The sequence below is a fragment of the Cydia splendana genome, chromosome 11 (genome assembly GCF_910591565.1).
Source record: "Cydia splendana chromosome 11, ilCydSple1.2, whole genome shotgun sequence".
Classification (NCBI taxonomy): Eukaryota; Metazoa; Arthropoda; class Insecta; order Lepidoptera; family Tortricidae; genus Cydia; species Cydia splendana.
Window position 1 is genome coordinate 4,727,095 of NC_085970.1, and position 17,143 is coordinate 4,744,237.

The 17,143-nt window shown below is 40.1% G+C and overlaps 1 protein-coding gene and 1 long non-coding RNA gene across 2 annotated transcripts in view; one reads left to right on the plus strand and one right to left on the minus strand.

Annotated features, from left to right (window-relative positions):
- Positions 1-17,143, plus strand: part of LOC134794744 (uncharacterized) — a 339,323-nt gene that overhangs the window by 99,227 nt on the left and 222,953 nt on the right. The window lies entirely within an intron of this gene.
- On the minus strand, positions 706-2,837 carry LOC134795006 (uncharacterized). The gene is made up of 3 exons (XR_010144755.1): positions 1,098-2,837; positions 943-1,020; positions 706-826 (listed from the first exon to the last, which is right to left on the minus strand). It is a non-coding gene; the product is annotated as an uncharacterized LOC134795006 (long non-coding RNA).

Sequence of the window (17,143 nt, forward strand, 5' to 3'; positions counted from 1 at the left end):
GTAATCCGGCTATTCGGGGCAATGCCTTGGACGATCATTGCCTCGCAAAGCTGTTCTGCATATTTATTTGTTTCTCTAACAATATGCTCCATAATTGGGCGATCCCAAATAGCAACAAATGCATCATATGGATCGACATATGCCCGAGTTGGCCCTTTATTTTGTATAAAATGCTCCCTCCTCAATTGTGGTGGAATCTGAGGGTTTGGCATCTGTCTCCATTTAAAATCAAATTTATTAATAGGCTCCATTTGTATCGCATCTGTTGAAGGCATAAAAAGTGAGATTTCAGTCGGAGTTTCAGTAGGAGCTTCAATTGGAATCGCAGCTTCTTGCTGGGCTGGTTGGACGGGCCGGATTGGTGGCCAACGCAAATCTGCTTGAGCCTGACTGGGACTTTCGTCTTCTTCGTCCGGAAGGTAAATTCGAGCCACCCTTGGCACAATAACAGGCGCCAGCTCCTCAGTCTCTTCGTCATCACTATCATCTTCCTCGCTTCCTGCCAGACAAAGGATATAATGTCAGCTCATTATAACAAACTCAAAGCTATTTATCTAAACGTGAAATGAGCGATTATTAAAGTAGGTACTTGCCATAGAAAAGGACATTTTCTATTTCTGAGTCCTTTAATGGACGAGGAGGGCCACGACAAATTGCAGGAGATCTGAAAAGATAGTTTTTATTATTATTAACATAAAAGAATCACGGGTATATTATTCTTTAATTATGAAGTGATACTTACTGATAGGAAGGAGATTCCTCTCTGCGTTTGGGAAGGCGCACTGTTCTAAGGGCAGATGTCTGAACCGTGTCGACTTCAATATTTCTGTAAATAAAAACAAAATATAACCACGTAATCTTTCTGGGACACAATATTGTAAAAATAATAAGTAATAAAGAAAATAGAAGTAAATAATTTATATAAGTAATAAAAATACTCACACTATTGGAGAAGGTGCGTTTGAAACTAATGAAAGTGCAGGTGAAACGACTCGTGATGCAACTGCAGTATCAAACAATCTGCAAAAGTGCAAAAATTAGTCAAGAAATAATTATCTGCGTAGGCACGAGAAAATTGTACTAGTTGTTATACTAACTCAAAATCACGGGGCAACGAGGGCCAGCTGGCTTCTTTGTCTAAAAGAGGCGACGGCGGATTTGAACTCAGAGCTGCTAATGTTTCAGCTGCCGATAATATATGGGATATGGCTCCTTGGTCTAAACCAGGCGATGGCGGGGCTGAACTCAGCGCTGCTAATGTTTCAGCTGCAGATAGTCTATGGGATAAAGAATACAATATATGGATTATAGGATCTACCTGTTGCTAGTCATTTATTGTAGATTTAAAACAAGCTTACATTTCATCATGCTGTACTAGTATGGGAGTTCTTGAACGTGCGGGTTCGGGACTCGGTGTCGTCCTCCTAAAAAATCTGAAATACAAAGAATATTTAAAATACGAAAAAAAAACATCTAAATTAAATATAATGTAGATAGTTACTTACTTTTTCCGTAAAGGAACTTCGATGGCCAAGCCACTTGGCCAGTCTTTAAGAGGGCCACAATAAATGCTAAAAATAGAGAAACATAAATTAATAAATACTGATTTAAATTTTGACTGTAATAGTACCTACGCAATAGTTATTTACCTCTATTTGTGTTAAGTAATATTATATTTACCTTTCTAGACAAATCGGGTGCGATGTATTTGCGCCACCCCTAGTACGTACACCGCCCCTTCTCTGTACACCGCCTCTAGTGCGCACACCACCCCTACTCCGCACACCACCCCTAGTACGTGTACTGCCCCTAGCGTGCACAATCCCCCGAGTCTCTACTTCTTCTCGAGTGCCCAAACCTTCTTGAGGGCCCCGATCATTATTAGTATGGCGACCACGGCCACGACCACCACCTCTGCTGCCGCGAGTTTTTGAGACTCGTGGCCTTAAATTAAAAAAACACACACAAAAATATAGCATGCAGTTAGTTTAGTGCACATAAGCATAAAAGTGCCAAAAAATTTCCATGCGGGTGACAACCAAACCAATGAAAAAACAATGAGTGTCCGTTAAAAATCATAATATGTCTATTAAGATTTTTAATATAGTTATTCAATTTAAGAACCGCTGTTTTTAAACAATTATGTAAAATTATAAAAAAGCGACTTAGAAACATTTGTTATTAAGTGTTAAATAAATCGGATCAAAAAAATATAATTAATAATGTATTGAATATGCTGCTCTCAGCGTATCCATACTATGCAAACTGCATGGTCGGCCATTTTACTAACTCTAGTTGCTGTCTGTTCTGCGGCCCGATCCGGGCCGCCCAGTATCTGTGCGGCGGCCACAATCGGGCCGCAAATATACCTGTTGCTAGTTTTCTTTAGATAAATGAGGATTTCACTAAAGATTCATCTATGTAGCAAGCTGTTATAAATCTTAATAACATTGTCAACCGATACAGAAGTTTACGCAACGCATTTAATAGACAAAAAGATTTGGAACAGACAAAACAATTTTGAATGAATGATACGGCATAGGTTAGGCTGCTATTTTGATTAGTGTTTCTGTTGGATAAACATAATCTACACATATACTATGGATGAAATATGTATGAGTACTTACATTTTAATATGCAGAAGGCTCCAAATAAATACACAACTTCCTTGTACTATTAAAAATACAGTTAAAACGCCAAAACATCCACCTGTTGCAACGCTTGTAAGAACACTGGCGATTTCGCGGGTTTTTTACTTAGGGACACTGGTCAAGGTCAAGCTTACTGTCTGTCCTATTTCACTGGCAATACACGTCAATGAGTGTAAAAGAGTTAGATGCACGTTTGTCTGCTTTATTATATAATTCGTAACGTCGCCAACGAAGTTAACATCGGGCTTCACCACAGAAGCTGGCGGTGGGCAAAATGTTAAAATCGGGCCTAGTCACTGACGAGGGGTTAACTCATTAATTGCGTTACGTTTTTAGCTTTAAAAATGGTTGAAACTTCTAGCATTGATCCTGATGGAAAGAAATTGAAAGAGTTAACTAAATTACGGGGCACTATTAAGGGTCGTTTGACACGATTTAAAGATTATGTTTCTGTCTTGAATGCATGTAAACAAGAGGAAATAAGTGACTTAAAACTTAAAGAATTGAAATTTCGTTTAGAACGAATTGAAAACTTGTTGTTTGAGTTTAATGAAGTTCAGTCTCAAATTGAAATGTTTTCGTCTGAGGAAGATGATAGTGAGGTGGATAATTTTGAAAGCGTTTTTTATAGCACTTTATCTTTAGCTCAGCATATACTGGACACGCGTCTTAAAGTTCATGAAGAAAAGGAAGGGAGCCTTCACTCTGCTCGCTCCTCATGTTCAAATACGTGTAGTCATCATCATCATAACTCAAATATCAAACTACCCACTATAAAACGACCTACCTATGACGGAAATTATTTGAAGTGGCTTGAATTTAGAGACACTTTTGAGTCGTTAATTCACTCCAATGATTCCATATCGGACATAAATATATTCCATTACTTGAGGTCATCATTGGAGGGAGGTGCGGCTTTAACCCATTCATGGCCACGAACCGCCGAGCGTACACAATACGCCAGGCCACCATACAAACCGTTTTTAGCTAAAACGTATGACTCAGCTTATGGGTCTCGAGCCTGGCGCGAACGGTAAATAAATCGCCGCTTATGAAGCCGGCCAGTTGGACAGCATTATGCAACATTTTTACTAACCACCGATTTTCTGTGCCTATCAAAAAAGAAACTAATTATTGCAGTTTGTAGGAGTGAATATTTTTACTTTCTACAAGCTTTTAATGTCTGACCAAGCTAAGTTGGCAGCAATTTTTGTAGCTCAGCCTGTGCAAGTGTTAAGTTAAACGTCATAATTTCATATAAGTTTGACATTTAAATTACACTTAGGTACTCAGCCTGTGCTATCAAAATCGCTGCCAACTTAGCTTGGTCTGATTCTATTTAACTTGCCGTGTTTTTTGTTGTTGTTTTTTGGGGCAAATCTTGGAAGTTAAATTAGACCCGTTTCCCGATATCCCGATCCAGTTCATAGCACAGTCGGTCAGGTTAGGCGGGTTCAAATTCCGGTAATCCATAGCCATGGTCACAAAATACGAAATCACTAAACAGCACAGGAGGAGTATAAAGTCGCCAACGAATAAATCGTGACTAAATAATATTTTCCATGTTACTCCAAAATACATCTCTAATGGGGGATGGGATGAATCACATCTTGAACTCTTGTGACAAATACCACATGAAAGATAATACCGCCGCCGCCGCTCGGATGCATTCCTTGTTTATTGTCCAAGTGTGTCCGATAAGCTTACACCTGGTCGGTCATGCTGTATCTTTGTTTTGGTAAACGCCATTATATTAGTAACAATAGACAACTTAAAATGTATTATAGTACTTACTTTCTAATCTGCCGTAGAAACCACGATGTTTGAAAAAACTTGTAAATATTTGTCACAAACTATTTGTAATACAATACATATTAGTTAGTGGTGACTGTTTCAACCGCCTTGTTCTACTTATATTGAAATGAAAAAAAATTAACCTTAACATCATTGTTAGTAGGTAATTGCCTAAGATACAATACAACGATCACCAAATATTATGACATAAAAGTACAGTGGGAGAAAATCCTCGTTGCCTTACCCCTCATACAAAACAAAATATTATTATACTACGGCTTGGTTCCTACAAATTGTTGCTTACCATCATCCAAACAGTAATCAGTTGTAAAATGGTACAATATCAAACAGCTTCAACATGAAATAAGCTTTAAAACCAGCCAATAAAGTTTATTTTAGCCTGCTACGGAAACATTAGTAGTTTTTACAAGTAGCGCCAGGCCACGGTGACCCATACCTTGAGCCATGTCAATAACTTCTGAAATATATATATTTTTTGTATTTTTTAAATATAGATCTTTCTGTTTTCTTGCATCGCATTATGTATCTAGAATTTCAGTATATTTACTATATTGCACTGATAGTAAATCAAACTTGAATATTCGAGACCCTGTTTTCATTAAAAAAAACGTGTTTATAATTTTTTATCCTAATATGCCTTATAGAAATGGTTGTTAGCTTATATGATACTTACGTTATTACATCAAATTACGTTTCGTTTAAGTTTAAATCAGAATTTATTCAGGACTCACATGTGAGTCACTGGCCCTGCGGAACTGTTTGAGCATGACCCATACGCTGAGTCGCTGGCCCTGAATGGGTTAATAATCAAATCATTAGAGTTTAGCTCAAAAAATTTTACTGTTGCGTGGGATTTAGTACGTGAACGATATGATAACAAAAAGGTTCTTATCAATAACCACTTAAAAGCGTTATTTGAAATAGAAGGCATCTCAAGTGAGTCTCACAAAGCAATACGGTTCATGATAGACTATGTGTCAAAAAACTTAAGAGCGCTTGATACTCTAGAGCAGCCCACGGACAAATGGGATGTTCTCATCATATACTTAGTGTCTACTAAATTAGATACAACTACCTTCACTAAATGGGAGGAACATAAAAATACGTTCAAGGACTTACCGACCTTATCCGATTTTATGCAGTTTTTGCGTAACCGTGCTGATATTCTTGAGACCATGGCGATCAGCAGAAGCGACAAACGTGATAGTAATTTCTTTAAAAATAATCAGAAACCTGAACCTAATAAAAACAAGGAATAACCCTCATAATAAAACATTAAAAAGTTTTGTTGCCTCTGCTAGCGCCAAACCGACATTCTCGTGTCCATTCTGTAATCAGGAGCATCGGTCTATAGATTTTCCTTCCTTTAAGCAGCTGTCACCTGAAAAAAGATGCGATGAAATTTCTAAATTAAAACTTTGCTCCAATTGTCTACGCAGGGGTCACGCAACAAATGAATGTCGCATTTTGGGTACATGTAAGATCTGCAAAAGCAAACATAATACATTATTGCATGTAGATAGTTACAAGCCTGAAACAAGTACTACCGTAAATCATTGTAGCTACGCACCTGTGTCCCTGCCGGCCTGTTCTTCGGGTGAAGTTGTCCTTGGCACCGCCATAATCAAAGTCATAAATCCTAAAAATAATAGTACTTACCTTGCACGTGCGTTCCTCGACGGGGGTAGTCAACCATGCTTCATCACGACAGACCTGAAAGAAAAACTCGGATACGTTAGTAATGGTACAAATACATCATGTGTATTCGGATTAATGAAACAGCAAACTCCAATATATGATAGTTGCGAAGTGACGATACAATCATGTGTAAATGATTTCGGTACACGTCTTAAATGTCTAGTGGTTCCTGACATCACAGGGACACTCCCTAATTCCCCAATAAATGTATCAGAACTTAACTTACCTGATAACATTCAACTGGCGGATCCTAACTTCTTCCGCCCTTCCAAAATTGATATACTAATAGGTGCAGAGTTGTTCTATGATCTCTTGTGTTACAACAAAATAGAGCTAGGCCCAGAAAAGCCGCTGCTTGTCGAAACCAGGTTAGGTTGGATGGTGGCAGGTCGTCGTTGTATTTCCGATCTGCAACCAAAGCGTCAAGAATATTGTAACTTCACCAAAGAAATCAGTGATCAACTGGCAAAGTTTTGGAGCCTTGAAGAAGTTCCAACCACAAAACCAACTTTGTCAGCTGATGACGAGTTCTGTGAACGCTACTTTACTGCAACTACGAAGCGCCTTGATGATGGTAGGTTTTCAGTTTTCATGCCCTTTAAAGAGACTCCAGAGGTAGCTCTTGGTGACTCTTACAGCATGGCTGAAAAGCGCTTCTACAGTCTTGAGAAAAAACTTAATAAAGATCCTCACTTTAAAAATGAGTATTGCAAATTTATTCGTGAATACGAGGAGCTAGGTCACTTAACTGAGATTAGCAGGCCTCAATTCGGGTACTTTATGCCCCATCATGCTGTGATTCGCGAACGCAGCGAAACTACGCGCTTGCGCGTTGTTTTTGACTCGTCAGCGAAATCATCCTCAAACAAGTCACTTAATAGCATTCAGCACGTTGGCCCCGTAATCCAGGATGAGTTGTTTAACATACTCATTCGCTACCGCCAGCATAAGTACGTGTTGTCTGGAGACATTCAAAAAATGTATAGACAAATCATGATAGATGAGTCACAAAGACATCTCCAAAGAGAGAGCAGGATAACATGCCTCTTAAAACTCTGCAGCTGAACACAGTGACATACGGTACTGCATGTGCACCTTACTTAAGCACTCGGTGCCTGGTTCAGTTAGCAATGGAATGTTCCGATCCTGTCGTGTCTAAGGTAATAAAAAACGACTTTTACGTCGACGACCTCTTGACAGGTGCCGGGACGGTGGGCGAACTAGCTCACATCCTAAAGTCGGTTACCGAGGTCCTTAACTCTGCTGGTCTTCCTATACACAAATTTAAGACAAATTGTCCAGAAATATTTCAGGAAGCCACAGAATCCGACTCTCATAATTTGTCAAAAGAGTCAAGTGTACTGGGAGTACTGTGGGCACCTAGTACTGACACTCTCAGATTCGAAATAAACATAAACAAAGATGAACATAAAGTCACCAAACGCATAATTCTATCGAATACCTGTAAGATCTTCGATCCTTTAGGTTTGCTAAGCCCGTGCACAATAACACTTAAAATTCTGTTACAGAAGCTTTGGGAACTTAAATTAGAATGGGACGCAGAGGTGCCAAAGAGCATAAAAAAGACATGGGATAGGATCATTAAAAACTTGGACGTGTTGCTTGCATTTTCAATCCCCAGGTCTGTTCTGTGCGCTTGCCCTGTCTCCACAGATCTTCATTGTTTCGTGGATGCCTCACAAGACGCGTATGCTGCTTGTGTGTATTTACGCTCAACTGACGATGAAGGTAACGTAAGCATCCACCTATTATGCCCCAAAACGCGCGTTGTTCCCTTGAAACCTGTTACGATTCCCAGGCTCGAATTATGTGCTGCTCTTTTAGGAGCGCGGCTTGCAACAAAGGTTTGTGAAGCTTTGCGGTGCAAAGTTAACACTATAACGTTTTGGTCTGACTCGACAATAACCATAGGATGGATTAAAACTCAGCCGAAACTCTTAAAGACTTTCGTTTGCAACAGAGTTAATGAAATCCATGAATTGACAGAACGCGAATCATGGAGACATGTACCGACTCACCTGAATCCAGCGGACATGGCTTCTCGAGGCGTTGAACCCAGCGCGCTTGTTGATTCTGCGCTGCGGTGGAACGGTCCTAAGTTTCTGTCAAAACCTGAATCTGAATGGCCTCAGCAGCTAACTGGGCATTCATAAAACTCAATTGCCTGAAATTAAAGTTCATCATGTCCGAAACGATAGTCCAAAATTCGTAAAATTTGAAAATTTCTCGAATCCTTTACGCCTTCAGCGAGCATTCGCATATGTATACAGGTTCATAAATAACTGCAGAAATCATAAGAACAAAACGGTGGGTTCTCTTAATGAAACTGAACTTCATCAATCTCTTACCTTCCTTCTTAAAACCGCTCAGCAGGAGTCCTTTGGATCTGAGATAAATGCACTTCAAGAACACAAGTCGCTTAAAAGGTCCAATGTTCTGCAATTATCTCCCTTTATTGATGAAAAGGGACTGCTGCGAGTAGGTGGTCGGTTAAAACACGCGAACCTTAATTACGATGCCAAGCACCCTATTCTATTCCGATCAAACCATCGTCTTACCAAAATCTTGATGTCAAGTGAGCACTTAAGGTTATTCCATGCTGGTCCTCAATTGCTTCTCAGCTCTTTCAGAGAAACATACTGGCCTATTGGCGGAAGAACACTAGCTAGAAGCATTGTGCATAAATGCGTCACTTGTGTCAGGATGAAAGGTAGGACGATGGAACCATTAATGGGTAATCTACCTACGACTAGGGTGTCTCAATCTTATCCTTTCCAGGTTACTGGAACCGATTTTGCTGGCACTTTCATGATTGCCAGCAAAACAGGTCGCGGCAGTAGAACCACAAAATGCTATCTGTGCATCTTTATTTGTTTCTCTACTAAAGCTGTGCACCTTGAGACGGTCAGTGATCTCACAACCCAAGCTTTCATTTCTTGCCTTAAGAGATTTATCGCTAGAAGAGGTAAACCTGATTACATTTGCTGTGATAATGGCAAAAATTACGTCGGAGCAAACAATGAGTTAGGCAGAGTGTTGCAGTCAAACCTAAGTAGCATAACTGACTTTGCGACTAATAAGGGCATAAAGTTTGTTTTCAATCCCCCATACTCTCCAACTTTTGGCGGCCTCTGGGAGGCTGGCGTAAAGAGTGCCAAATTTCATCTTAAACGTATAGCAGGGAATGTTAGTCTTACATACGAGGGGTTAAGCACGCTTTTCACTCAAATTGAAGCGATCCTTAACTCCCGACCCCTAACTCCTTTATCACCTGACCCAAACGACCTTTCTCCTTTGACCCCAGGGCACTTCCTCATCGGGCGGCCGCTGACGTCACTACCAAGCCCGCAGAAGCCTGAAAACATGAAGATTCGCACAAGGTACCAGTTGGTCGAACAGCTCCGATGCAACTTCTGGGAGAGATGGAGAAAAGAATATCTGGCCGAACTGCAACAAAGAACAAAATGGCGATCCCGGCAGATAAACCTTAAAAAAAAGGGGATCTGGTGGTCTTCAAAGAACCCAATTTACCACCACTTAAATGGAGACTCGGCCGAGTTCAGCAACTTTACCCCGGCGATGACGGAGTGGCCAGAGTCGCTGACTTTCTGACTTACCGAGGCGTTGAACGGCGAGGCGTCAACAAAGTATGCCCTTTGCCAACCACAACGGAGGAGTCTGATGTCTTGGAAGAAGCTGCAAGTCCTTCCAAGGGCGGGGAGGATGTCCAGGACCGGTCCTACCGCGTAAGGCGACAGAGGGGAAAGAAGGCCGCGGGGACGGCCCCGCGCCAGGGCCTATACAACCACCAAGACGAGCGCGCGCGCGCATCCCTAAAAATTAAAATAGAAATAGTTCAGCATGTAACTTTCCAAGAAATAAATGTTAATATCAAGAATCTGCAGTTTTCATCATCAACAGCACCATTCGCGCCGGCCGCCGCCGGCTACATTTACATTTCATTTTTTCATGCAAAAGGCACCAAGGAAGATCCGCGGGTAAATTTAACCCTTAAATGCATAGTGATGTATTTATACATCACGACATAAACATCAAATTTTATGCATAATTAAACAAATTATATTTGTTCTTGTATATTATTTCAATAGTAAAACTAATCCATTTTCTGAATTATTACATAAATTTACGCAGTATTTTAATTTATAAATATTACATTTGTTTAAAGACGAAATGTCGGAAAACTTGGAAAAACCTGGAAGTTGATGATTTTTAGTATGTGATTTTGGGCAGATTTTTCGGGGTTTGTAATTATTTTATATTTACAAACTTTATCATAGGAATATCACAAATAGTGTACCTTTCTAATGGTAGTAAAAAAAAACATTTATATATTACTGTAAATTGCATATTTATATAAATATGATTTAGCCAATTCAACTTCTAACACTGATTTCGCAGTGAAAATCGGAGTTATTTTTTTTTTACTATTTTTCCTAGAATCTACAAACAATTATGTGATACATATATAAATTTCGGGCAAAAAGAAAAAATCATGCATTTAAGGGTTAATGGCGAAAACGATGTCCATATTTTGTTATTTTGGTATAATTATAAGAATTATCACTAGGTATTAGGTATTAGAGAACTAAAATTAGCTACGACGACGTACGAACAAAATAAATATAAATATGTCAAAATCATAAACGTTTACAAATAATGTTAATAAAAAGTATTGCAAATTCAAATCGTTATAATTTACATCTACATGTTTATTTTACCTATGCAAATTATACTTACTTTTTATTTAATAAACTTGAAACTTATTGAAATGATCATATATTGTGTACGCTACAGTAATGTATTTCAATAATATTTTACTCACTAAAGGATTACTGTTTCTAAGCAAGCTTCGTAAATGCCTGTCTGGTATACAGAGTGCGTACCGCGATCCATGTTCGTCATGTTGCCTCTCTGTCACACTTACGAGTTACGTACGAATTTACAAGTGCAACAGAGAAGCAACACGTCGAACTTCCTTTTGGTGACTGATTCCTCGCGCCATTTTGACAAGTAAGTTAGGATCAAAAAGGCTTAAGATGTATGAAAGCTTGCAGCCCTTACGCTTGTTGTCTTTCGTGTTTAATTTTTAACGTTTTTTCGGTGGTGACGCGAGGCGATATTGAAGTACGGCGCGTGTCTGTCTCACTCCCTCTTTGGGTATTTCTAATTCATTGTTTCATTTTGAAAGGATTTTTGAGGTATTCATGTCACAGAGAGGCAGTGAGTGGTACAAACTCAACGCATTTCTCGGTGGACCTTTTGTTGTTGCAATAAGGTTTGTAGTTCGGCAGTTGACAGTGTGGGCCATTACTCGTTTCTTCATTTGAGACATTTTGAGTTTTGAATGTCGGCGAGCAGGCGAGCACCTCGTGCCATCCAGGGACTCTTTTGCAAGTTGTGAGGAGTGTATGAGTTTTTGAGGTTCGCGAGTTAATTTGAGAGGATAAGAGTTTTTTGAAATTTGAAGTGTGTGAATGATTTGTGTGGCAAGAGGTGTTTGTGATGCGCGCGAGTAAATGAGTAAAATGAATAGAGGAGTGAAGTAAGACATTTTTCCGGTATGAAGTACTGCGACAAATTAACAAAATGAGTGGTACAAATGAGGTGCCTCGCGAGTGAGCGACTCAACACTAGTTGTGAGGAGTGTATGAGTTTTTGAGGTTCGCGAGTGAATTTGAAAGGATAAGAGTTTTTTGAAATTTGAAGTGTGTGAATGATTTGTGTGGCAAGAGGTGTTTGTGATGCGCGCGAGTAAATGAGTAAAATGAATAGAGGAGTGAAGTAAGACATTTTTGCGGTATGAAGTACTGCGACAAATTAACAAAATGAGTCGTACAAATGAGGTGCCTCGCGAGTGAGCGACTCAACACTACAGACCAGACCTCCTCAGGTATACGTCCAGCCAAAGCCGACGTGGGAGACCTATTTTTTAAATATACAGCAGTCATTGCTGTTTCTCCCCAAAAACGCCGAGACCTGAATGCTGTAACATGCAGCGTACCTTATCAAATATAATGCGAAAACTCCTCTCTGCTACTCCATTTTGGGCAGAACAGTAGGGAATGGTGGTCTGGTGGATAATACCATGTTCTTTTAAATATTGAGTAAATTTAGAACTAGTAAACTCTCCACCAGTATCACTACGAAGGCAAAGGATAGGCAAACTCTTTTCTTTTTCTACCATAGCTTTAAAATGTTTAAAACAATCAAATACCTGTGATTTGTTCTTCATTATGTAGGCAAAACTCTTCCGGCTGTAGTCATCCGTAAAGGTGAGTAGATATCTTCCTCCTCCATGGCTCGTCTCTGGCATTGGTCTGCAGACGTCAGTGTGCACCAGCTGTAGTGGTTGCGTTGTTGCACTGTTGCTAGCCTTAGGGAAAGGCTCGGCCGAAAGCTTCCCCTTAATGCATGCTTCACAGTTCTTGAGGTTTTTATCCTGAAACAACACACCACATGCATCCCTCAACTTACACATCCCAGCTGAGTGCAGGTGACCAAGTCTAAAATGCCACAAGTCCATCACAGACGGGGTAGAGACGGCAACTGCAGCGCTCGGTGCGACCTGCCTAGGTTGCAGGTCCAAAGAGTGCTTCCTGTTAGGATTATATCCCTCAGTCTAGTCTAGTCTAGGGACACATCCCCAGAGAGTTTATAGATTCCATTAACACAGTTAGCTATAGCCATATAGTCGCTAGGTGCTTTATTGAGACTATGACCCCTATCATAAACAAAACACCCATCATTATTAAATAAAACAGAATGACCATCTTTACATAATTTAGACACAGAAAGTAAATTTGCTGATAAGTTGGGAACTAACAAGACATTCTTAAAGGTCCTCACCTGTCCATTTAAAGCAACACTAAGATCTCCAGTTTTGGAACTTGACATTGTTTCACTGTTAGCCAAACTTATGGATTGCTTCTTTGTATCCCTTATATTGCTGAGCAAGTTTGGATCATTAGAAAGGTGAGAAGACGCGCCTGAGTCCAAGAAGACATCCGTCCGGTCCTGGGCGAAGAAAGCTGCGGTGGCGGTGGCAGACTTGGAAGAATCCCTTTGTTTCCTATCTCTCTTATATTTAAAACACTTCGGCTTGATGTGACCGACTCGGTGACAGTATGTACACTTAATTTTGCTTGTAATGTACGCTGTTGTTGAGCTCCCGTTATTCGCAGACTTCCTTTGCGCCTCTTGAAGAAGACGAGTACGCACCAGGTCGCTTTTCAGCTCTTCAGAAGATATACAATACGTTTCTAGGTTGCTCACCAAAGTGTCATAGTCTGCCGGAAGGCCACTTAATAAGATTTCGGCCACTTCTTTGTCTTCGACCACCCTGCCGATGTCTGCGAGTTGGTGAACTAGGGACATTACATGTTCAATATATGTAGCTATGTCTGCATGCTCGGTGAAATCTACCCTGTGTAGCTGCCTTAAAAGTAACACCCGCCGATACAGCCCTTTGTCTTCAAATATGTCCGACAAGTTTTTCCACGCTTCTTTAGCTGTTGTCGCAGTCCGAACGTATTGAAATAATGCCGGTTTTATGTTGAGACAGACACGTGCCAAAGCGCGCTGGTCGCGCGCGGCATCTGCGCCCGTCAAAGCCTCGTCCGACTCCCTGTCTATAGTGTCCCACAATCCTTCTGTGATCAAGATCATCTTCAAAGCGAACTTCCACGTCAGATAGTTGTTCCCGTCCAGCTTCTCGATGACGGGAGTGCCCATGACGACATTAGTGGCATTTACAGCCATCGTGGCAATATGATAAAAAAAATATTCAGAATTAACGTTGTAGGACGACGTAAGAGGTTATATTTTGTAGGTTTTGCCACTTAATCGACAGCCACTTACTAGATGGATCACGATTTCTCCTTTTCTCGTGGTATGCTGGGCATCTTAACCTGTTATGCAGAGCCCGTCTCTGGGGTGCATACGCAGCAGGAGGAAGTGGTGCGATAGTGAACTAAAACAACGTCGTCCTTTAAACACTCAATGTATTTTCAAAATGCACAAATGTTATAAAGTCGTCTGTAAGCACATTAACATTAAATAACTTATAATATTAAGAGAGTAAACCTAATAGCATGTTTACCGTACGATCCGTGATAGCAAAGAGAAAGAATGACAGCGCACAAGTTGCCAGAGTCAAAAATATTCTAAAGACACCTATATACGTGCATGTCAATTAATAAAGTGTGCCATTGACTTTCCAACACATAGACGCTGTCAACTGATGTTACAAGGGGGGCGAACACGACAAAATCATGGCAGCTGCTGCCGCTGCATACCATGGCTGATGCAAGCATAGTGTGATTCTCTTCATTGTTCTTCAGCTCCTTCTTGCGCTTAAAGCAACGCTTGATAGTGTGTCCGCTCCTCTTGCAGAACTGGCAAAACATAGGCGATGACTTCTTCTTTTTGCTTCCTAGGTAGGCCTTCACACCCTCCTGGTCACTCGCACTTCTCCGGTGTTCTCCTTGTAGCAATCTGGCACGCACGAGCTCCACCGTGAGTTTGCTTGTAAGACAGGCGGTTTCCAGACCTGACACCAGGTTGTCAAATTCCTGCGATAAACCACTCAACAGGATCTCCGCTACCTCATCATCGTCTATCTTCTTGCCTATATCATCGAGCTGTTGAACGAGCCGCATCACCGCCTCGACATATTCCGACATGCTGCTGTACTGATTGTATTCTATTTTATGCAGTTGACGTAACAAGAGCACTTTTCGGTATAGGCCCTTGGACTCGAAGGCATCGGCGAGTTTCTTCCAGGCATCCTTTGCCGACGTGGCATCTCGCACGTACTGGTACAGTGCGGGCTTGATCGTTAAACATATCTTTGCTAAAGCGCGGCTTTCGTGGGTCGCATTGGTGTCCGTACCTTCCCCATAGACCATCCAGCGTCAGTAACATCTTCATGGCAAATTTCCAATTTGAGTAGTTTGCCAAGCCATCCAGTTTCTCAACTAGAATGTGCCCGTTATTTTCATTTTGTGACGACATTTTTGGACTAATTTGTTGTGATTTTAGTTGAGCAATCGAAGAATGTGTTAGGTTATATGCAACGAGGGGAGTGCAATTATAACCTCAAAAAAATTACAATGTTTCCAACGTACCTTTCTTTGGTTTTGTTTTCAGTATCCTCGCGGCACTCTCTTCTGGGTACATAAACTGATGTGCAGGATGAAGGCGCAGGGCTCTGCGTAGGACTGCGGCGAAGGATGTCGTCGAAAATAAAATGCTTCTTATACTCAACAAAATCGTAGTTTTAATTTCCCATAAATCAAACTACATTTCGTCCATGTCGTCAAGGGTCGATTAAATTTGATTTAATTATAAACTTTCACATCATAAAATAATAAACTTATGCAGAGCCATTACATATCGAATGGAGGGGAAACGAAAGACAAAACCAGATAGGTGTAGAGTGGCAACATTGATCATAGAGTAGGTGTTGCCTGTATAATAATAGACTGAGATGTAAAGGGTATACTACAAGATTTCTAACAGAAGTCCGAGGGCTTCAGACCTAAAAAGTCTAAAACCTTCCAACCGAATGATATTAAGAAATTTATTATGAAAGCACCTGATTGTCTTTACCTCTTTTCCAAGGTTTATATTTATATAGCCATTTATATGCATTCAATACTTTCGTAAGCTTCTTTTTTGTGTAAAAGTTACTAATTTTAGTTCATTTTGTTATAGGTTGCTGTGATTTTTGGAGTAATGGGGGCATGCCGCAGGCAAGAGATGCATAACTTAAAATATGATGATGTAAGGGATCTTGATGACACTACTCTGTTAGTACAGTTGTTCAATACCAAAAACAAGTTAGACCGTACATTTACTATCACAGGAAACTATTACAGTATATGTAAACAGTATATGAGTCTACGGCCAAATCATTGCAAAAGTGTGAATTTCTTTATCAGATACTCTGCAGGAAAATGTATGGATCAAAATGTCGGTATTAATACATTTGGCAATATGGGCAAAACTGTAGCCAGCTATTTAAATCTCTCTGAGCCGCATTTATATACCGGCCACTGTTTTAGAAGGACATCAGCGACATTATTAATTGACAGCGGAGGGAACATAACAGATCTTAAAAGACATGGTGCATGGAAATCTACAACAGTAGCTGAAGGATATATAGACACTTCGATGCAGACCAAACTCAAAGTATCTGAAAAATTGATGGGATCAATAGATTTTGCCGGACCATCCACCACAACATCAGAGGCTGCATGCATGCCCGGTACCTCCAAAGGTCTAGAAACAGAAGTTCTTCAAAATATCAGTACCGCAGAACAAACTGCCTCCAAAATCTGTACCTCAACAGCCGCTTCACCTAATGAGCAAAATCCTATTTCATCAGTCACAGACTCCATATCAAATGAAATAAATTTATCCCAAATGCTGTGTGCATAATAATTCATACAAAGTAACCCATTTTCTTAGTCTCAACTGTTTTGTGTCGGGTGCAGCTGTCATAGAAAAAGTAATGTATGCAACAGCTCATAATTGGTTCTTAAAATTCTCGGGTCTTTTTTTACAAAACTCGACTACGTCTCGTTTTGTAACTTCGACCCTTGAATTTTAAGAACCCTTATTATATCACTGTTGCATAAACTACTATTTTGATTACATGGGAACTTGGCACAGATGTCACATTGCTCCACTACATTTTTGATATCAGCAGACATGTTAGACCAGTATAATAAATCTCTAGCTAATCTTAGACACTTATTTATCCCTTGATGACCTTCATGCAATTTGTTTAATATTTCTTTTTGCATGGACTTTGGTACAATTACATTTGACCCTTTGAACAATAAATCTCCTATAATATGAATTTCACCCTGCATGTTCCAGTATGGTTTCACAAATGAATTGATTTTATCTTTACTACTAGGCCATCCTTCAAA